Source organism: Scylla paramamosain, chromosome 7 (genome assembly GCF_035594125.1).
Source record: "Scylla paramamosain isolate STU-SP2022 chromosome 7, ASM3559412v1, whole genome shotgun sequence".
In the NCBI taxonomy this organism is placed as follows: Eukaryota; Metazoa; Arthropoda; class Malacostraca; order Decapoda; family Portunidae; genus Scylla; species Scylla paramamosain.
The window spans coordinates 31,918,116-31,925,615 of record NC_087157.1 but is presented as its reverse complement, the minus strand read 5'-3'; the positions used below and the strand labels follow the sequence as shown (position 1 = coordinate 31,925,615).

The window sequence follows — 7,500 nt, the reverse complement described above, 5'->3', positions numbered from 1 at the left end:
CAAATAGGGAAATAACAAGTTTAAATTAAAGTGAATAATTGTAAAGAGAGGGGAGGGAGGGGAGAAAGAGGAGAGAGGTGAGAGGGAGGAGAGGAAGGGGGATGGAGAGGAAGGGGGGATGGATTGTTAAGGTAATGGAAAGGTAAGAAAGGAACAGTGGGTAGAGAGGGGAGAGAAGGAAAGGAAGAGAAAGGAGAAGTAAATACAAGGGGAAGGAAGAGAGAGAGAGAGAGAGAAGAGGTGGGTGGGGGAGGGAATGAGAGAGGGGAAGGGAAAGAAAAAAAGTGATGGGTACGAAAAGGGAGGAATGGAGAGGAGGAAGAGGAGGAATAGGAGGAGGAGGAGGAGGAGAAAGGAATGAAAAAACGGAGGGAAACAAGTGGAACAGAAAGAAAATGAATGGATAGGAGATGGAAAAAAAGAACGGTAATTGGTGAACAGATGTAAACGAGATAAAAAAAAAGACGATGAACTCAAGCAGGTAAGAAGAAGAGAGAAAAAGAAGACAACTTGGTATAAGAGGAAATGAATAAAAAAGAGTAAATAAATAAGGGAGAAAAAAATGAAAAAGAAAAGCGAAGACGTAGGAGAAAAGAGAAGGGAATAAGTGAAAGAGGAAAATAAGAAGGACGAGGAGGGAGCGGATAAGCAGGATAAGGAATAGAGATGAGTGGGGAGGATTAGAAAGTGATGGGTAGTGGAGGGGACTGAGAGCGAAGGGGAGAGAGAGAGAGAGAGAGAGAGAGAGAGAGAGAGAGAGAGAGAGAGAGAGAGAGAGAGAGAGAGAGAGAGAGAGAGAGAGAGAGAGAGAGAGAGAGAGAGAGAGAGGGGGGGGGAAGGAGAGTTGGGTCTTTGGCTCTTGCAAACAACCTGTTGTCGACGTTCCCAGCAGGTGAAGAGAGAGAGAGAGAGAGAGAGAGAGAGAGAGAGAGAGAGAGAGAGAGAGAGAGAGAGAGAGAGAGAGAGAGAGAGAGAGAGAGAGACAGAGAGAGAGAGAGAATAGGGTGCAATGGGGAGGCAGGAGGAGGAGGGATAAAGAATAGGGAGAGGAAAGAGACGGAGGTTGAGAATAATGGTGGGCAATATGCAAGACACAATGACGGAGAACACCAAACAAAGGGATGGACAAGCGAAAAGTGGGAGGGAGAGGCGAGCAGGCAGAGCAGCGGGAAGGGGTGGCTGCACAACACGAGAATACTGGGTGGAAAAAAAAAAAAAGAGAAAGACAAAACACCAGTGGGAAGAGGAGGAGGAAAGAGAAATGGAAGGAGGAAGAAAGAGGATGTAGAAAGAGGAACGAAACAAAAGTCTTCTTAAGGTAAAACGAAGTAATAAGAAAGAAAAAAAAAAAGTGGACTAATATTATAGGTCTGTTCTCGCTCCTCGCTTTTCTAGATATGCGGAGAGAATTGGTATTTGTTCCCGGAAGAATGTCATTTTCCGTTCAGCCTCGACCAATACCTTCGAAGTTTTTTCCTCTCTCTTCTTTTTCTCTCTCAGCCAGCAAGAGACTAAGGTGCACGGCGCTTCCTGCCAAGTTTTGTGTCCAGGTGCAGCGGCCTGAGCGCTTTGTTCCCCCGGCGCTGCGTTGTTTGTGTGAGAACTACAGAGGACCACGGGCAGGGAGAGAATTTAAAGACAAAGCGGAAGTAACAGAAGCTGTAGCAGTACCGGCACACGCAACAGCAGCAGCGTAGCAGAAGTTACAAAGAAGAGGGTGAAGAGGAGCACTGAAGAAGACGAAGGAGGGGAAGGAGGAGGAAGAGAATGAAGAGGAGGAAGAGGAGAAGAAATACAAAAAAATACAAAGAAAGACAAACAGCAAAAGATCTAGAGGTCTCTACTAGGCTGTTTGCATAGCTATCCTACACTAACTACTAGAAGAGACAGGATAGCGAAGTAGGAGGCTCCTTTTCCTCATCCACCCATCCACCTAACCTTCCAGTCGAAGTTAGCATGAAAAAAAAAAAAAAACGTGGTATTGAAAAAAAAAAAATCATGGAATTTAAACAGACAGGCAGAAGAGGTTGTGGTCACAAGTCTATTCTGTGTGTGTGTGTGTGTGTGTGTGTGTGTGTGGGGAACGTGTAGATGCTCGGCTGCTGTGTGTGTTGCGTGCTTAGTGTGGGTTGAGGCACAAGAGGGGGGTGTCTGAGGAGGAGAAGGAAGAAGAGGAGAAGAAAGAACAAGAACAACAACAAGAAGAAGAACAACAACAACAACAAGAACAACAAGAAGAACAACAAGAACAACAAGAAGAACAACAAGAACAAGAACAAGAGACTTAAAGAAAATGAGGATGCGGAAGAGGAGGAGATTATGAGAAAAAGAACATTACATAAAAAAAAAAAGAAAAGCAAAAGAAAACGAGAACAACAACAACATTCATAACAATACTAGTTGGGATGATGATGATGATGATGATGATGATGATGATGATGATGATGATGATGATGACGTCATTTGATTTTTCCTCCCAAGTTGTTCCGCGACTTTGCTAACTTTTTTTATGCTTTCCGTGAGAGAATTTTTTTTTATTCCCTTGATTTCATGTATGAGAAAACTTGTAAATGAATAATGAATCAGCCAAAAAAAAAGAAAAAAAAGAAAAAAAAGGGAAGCATAAAATAAAAAATATACTATATTTCTTATCGAGTTAACAAAAAAAAAGAAAAAAAAAAGAAAAATCACATTGAAAATAAAATCGCAATGCTGATGCCACTACTGCAATATTTTTTATAAGAATAACAATAGCAGCAGTAGCAGAAACAACAACAACAACAATAACCACCACTACTACTACTACTACTACTACTACTACTACTACTACTAGTACTACTACTACTACTACTACTACTACCACCACCACAGTAACGATATCAATAACCACCACCAGCACCACCACAACCACCACAAACAATACACACAGGAGGTGTAATCAAAGCAGGGCACATCAATCACACCTTCATCTGGATGGTTTTCATCTGGTTGAACCCTTACCTCTTCCTCGCAACCAATCAATTCCTCCCTCCTCCTCCTCCTCATCATCCTCTGCTATAACCCTTCCCTGTTTTCATATCTCTACTTCTCCCTTTTATCCTCTCATTCTCTCCTCTACCTTGATGCTTCCTCGCCTCCCTTGCAGCGACCCAGAAGATTAGTATCATTATTATTGCTTCGAGAACTGAATAATACATTACATTCTTTCGTATTCTCAGCCCGGCAAAGGACCATCCAAAGGTACCGGAGGAAGGGGAGAGGGAAGGAGGGTGGATGGGGAGAGGGTGGAGGGTGGATGGGGAGAGGGTGGAGGGTGGATGGGAGAGAGGAGAGTAGGGTGAGAAATAGGTTTGGGGAGATAGCAGGAAGCAGAAATAGGTTTGTTGTTGGGAAGTAATGAATTGCCGCGAAGGGAGAAGGGAAAAGGTGAAGGAGGATAAACAGAAAATATACAGGAATATAAGGACGTAGGAAAATAAGAAGGTTGCAGAGGACGAGCTGAACTAAACGCAACACTGAGACGTGACCACGAACAAACAGCCTGCTGACTTCTGGGGATGACCTGCTTCGGTGCACATTTACAAGGCTCCTGAAGACAGCACTCCTCCACACACTTCCCTCCGCCGAAAACAAGGCGCCCTCACATCCCACCAGGAGAGCGGATGAAGAACTTTACATACGACAGAAAGATGGAGAGTATATGCACTGATGGCTGGTGGATATTGAGGCTATTCATGGCCCTCTAACTCATCGATGTTCAGCCTATCCAAACACATTTCCTCTTTGTAAACCTGGTTCCTAGATGTTTGTGTATGGTTCACTTCCACTCCGAGGCTCGCCAGCTGAGCAACACACGTGGGGGATTCACAACCAGGAAGAGTGATGCGAAAAATGTTCCTTCCGAATCACAATATGTTTACAGTGTTTAGTCACGACCTTGTCTTATTATTCTTACAGCTCCAGCGGACATGAGGGAACATTCTATTTTCCGAGATATTTGCTGTCATGCTGTCCTTCAGAATGAGAGCATGCCGCCCGTGGGGTTGGTTAGAGTTAGCAGCCTTCACTATTTCTTAACCCGTTGTCTTGTGATTTAACTCTTTCAGTGCGATATGGTACAATTCACAACACTAAATGCAATGCACTGAATCTTTTAGAGCACCTGCAAGAAAGAAAAGGAGATAAAAAAAGCGTAAATTATCCATTGCCTAGCCAGTATTATGCCCACAGGTGGCTGTAAAAAACATAACAAATGCTTTAGAGTAGTTTGTGATGAAGAAAACGTGTCAGACAGCAGTGAAAGAAGGTTAAAGGTGAGATCAGGTGTGATGGCAGATCTATTAGTCAGGGATTCATAAGATCTATTTTAAGTCCTTTTCAGTACGGTATTGCCGCAGGAATGTTAAGCAACCTCAAATTATGAAACAAGTATTAACGTCAAGTATCCAGTAATGAACATGAGTCACGCCTGAGTCTTCACCTTCGCGCCGTGATGACACTCAGATCTTTCAGTGACTGTGATTTTCCTTCATCTTGCTTGATTTCCCCTCACACGAAGGAGGCCACTCACACTGCGCTAATAAGGTGCAGGCGCGTCATGCTAGTCTAAAAGAAGAGGAGGAAAAGGAGGTCACGAACGATGAGAGTATACAAGAATAAAGAAAGAAGTGTAAGGGAAAAGAGAGAAAAGACAAGAAAAAAAGAGAACAAAGTAAACATGGGGAAGGGAGAAAGGGAGGAAAGAATTGTATACTTTGTAGGGCGATAGGAGAAAGGGAATAAAGGAAGGGAGAAAAGAAGAAACAAAGAAATAAAGGAAGAGAGGGAGGGAGATAAAAATAGAGACAGCACATAGAGGAGGGATGAAGGGAGGGTGAGAGGAAGGAAAGAAAGAAGCGAATATAGGACAGAGAGAAGGGAGATAGAAAGACGAGAAAAAGACAATGAAAGGAAAGAATGAAGTGGACATAACGCAGGAGGTGAGACAGGAAGAAGAAGGAGGAAGGAAGGAAGGAAGGAAGGAAGGAAGGAAGGAAGGAAGGAAGAAGGAAGGACGGAAGGAAGGAGGTGGACACGGTATCCCAGAAACTCCCTAATAGAAAGCCTTGTATTGACCCGCACGTCCTGAATAGAGAGAGAGAGAGAGAGAGAGAGAGAGAGAGAGAGAGAGAGAGAGAGAGAGAGAGAGAGAGAGAGAGAGAGAGAGAGAGAGAGAGAGAGAGAGAGAGAGAGAGAGAGAGAGAGAGAAAACCACTAATATATCACCATCACCACCAGCGCAAAGGAACACAAACAAAACAAGAACGATAAAGTTAATCTCTCACGGAACCGCTGATAAGGAGAGACAAACGTAGGCAAAGAGAGAAGAAAGAGAGACAGATAAATGAGGGACAAACAGGCTGGTGACAAACGGACACACGGGATGACAGACGGAAGACAGGCGGTGATGGGCAGGCAGACAGACAGCGGCAGACAGGTAGACAGACGGTGCAGACGAAGGGAGAAAGAGGCAGAGGGTTTGTTAAGGAAGGGAAGGGGAGAAAGGAGATTTGGAAGAGAGAAAAAGAGAGAGAAAGAGGAAGAGATGGAGGGAAGAAGGAAGGAAAGATAGTATCAGATCTTCTCCTTTTCTTCTTCCTTCTCCTCCTCCTCCTCTTCCTCCTCCTGTTCTCTTGAGACACAAAGGGCACAGGTGACACCCGAACATTAATGAATGGTGGCCGAAGCATCGAGAGAGAGAGAGAGAGAGAGAGAGAGAGAGAGAGAGAGAGAGAGAGAGAGAGAGAGAGAGAGAGAGAGAGAGAGAGAGATTGTTGTTTCCCACTATCACTGCCTCACTTGCTACTGATATTGGCGGCGGTGGTGGTGGTGGTGATGGTGGTGATAGAAGTGGTGGTGAAGGGGATGTTATTGTTGCTATTGTGGCTTGTGATGATGGTACGGATGGTGGTGGAGGCTGTGGAGGAGGAGGAGGAGGAGGAGGAGGAGGAGGAGGAGGGCTTCTAAAGAGGAAGGTAGTAAAAGATGTAAGATCAAGGAAGAGGAAGGTGGAAGAGGTCAAAGGAGGATAGAGAAGGAGGGAGGAAGGAGGAGGAGGGAGGAGGGGGATGAGGGGTGGTGGTGGAGGGGAAGGTTGGGGGGGCACGTGCCTACCTGACTGTCTCCGGATCGTCTCCTCCTCCACGTAAGGGAGATGAGATGAGGTGATACAGTCCCTGGAGAACACTGAGAGAGAGAGAGAGAGAGAGAGAGAGAGAGAGAGAGAGAGAGAGAGAGAGAGAGAGAGAGAGAGAGAGAGAGAGAGAGAGAGAGAGAGAGAGAGAGAGAGAGAGATTCAGGTTTTTATTATCCGTCAAAGTTGTCATTACATTTTTAAATTACAATAGTCATATACTTAAATCTGTTGTAAATAATATATCAAACAATCATCGTAAGGCATCAGAATGAAACAGAGTAAAAAAAAAACCCTGAAAAAAAGAGTAAAATGAATAAAGAAGAATCACAAGACAATGCAAATGAATAGAGTGATTGAAAATGAGGGAAAATCATTAATATTTCACCCTTAACTGATCTTACACTCACCCACCCTCACACACACACACACACACACACACACACACACACACACACACACACACACACACACACACACACGGGTCAAGTAAGAGAGGCGCACGTTTGATCAACAGAACAAGTGATTCGTGCTCAATCTGTCTTCAACATCACCTTTCTAAACACCCACCATCCACCTTCCACCGTCTGTCCTCCTCTACCTTCCTTCCTTCCTTCCTTCCTTCCTTCACTCTCGTCAAATCCCATTTCTGCTTCTGCCTCTCCTCCCCCTCCCATTCTTCGCTGCTTCGTCTCCCTGTGTACTGTTTTTCCTGATCTAAAACTTAATTTCTTTGTTTATCATTTTTTTTCCCTGTGTTCCTGTAATTTCTCCTTATTCCTGTTTATTTTTTCTCTCTCTCTTCTTTTATCACTTCTTTGTATCTCTCTTCTGTGTTCTTCTTTTCTTTATGTGTCTTTCACTTTTTTTCTGTGTTCATGTGCATTTTCTTTCTTTATTTATTTTTTGCTTTTCTTCTTTCATCACTTCTTTTATTTCTTTCTTTTACGTTCTACTTATTTTTTCGCCTGCAAAAAACTGCATTTCTTTCTTTATCTATACCTTTATTTTTTTCTTGTATTATCTCTCTTCTTTTATGTTTTTTTCTTTACTTTGCTCTCTCTCTCTCTCTCTCTCTCTCTCTCTCTCTCTCTCTCTCTCTCTCTCTCTCTCTCTCTCTCTCTCTCTCTCCTTTCACTTAACATTTTTTTCCATCTCCCTTCCACGTTGTACATTTTTTCTTATCTACGTCTGCATTTCTCTCTTTATATTCCCCTCTCTTTTTATCCTTTATTACTCTCGCTCTCTCTCTCTCTCTCTCTCTCTCTCTCTCTCTCTCTCTCTCTCTCTCTCTCTCTCTCTCTCTCTCTCTCTCTCTCTCTCCCTAT

General features: G+C 43.7%; 1 protein-coding gene and 1 long non-coding RNA gene across 2 annotated transcripts in view; one reads left to right on the top strand and one right to left on the bottom strand.

Annotated features, from left to right (window-relative positions):
• LOC135102369 (uncharacterized) overlaps nt 1-7,500 on the bottom strand; it is a 165,071-nt gene that overhangs the window by 3,942 nt on the left and 153,629 nt on the right. The window contains exon 4 of the long non-coding RNA XR_010269640.1: nt 6,154-6,225. This is a non-coding gene — a long non-coding RNA (uncharacterized LOC135102369). The remainder of the gene's footprint in view (nt 1-6,153; nt 6,226-7,500) is intronic.
• The window catches only part of LOC135102366 (metabotropic glutamate receptor 8-like), a 172,906-nt gene that overhangs the window by 48,090 nt on the left and 117,316 nt on the right, over nt 1-7,500 (top strand).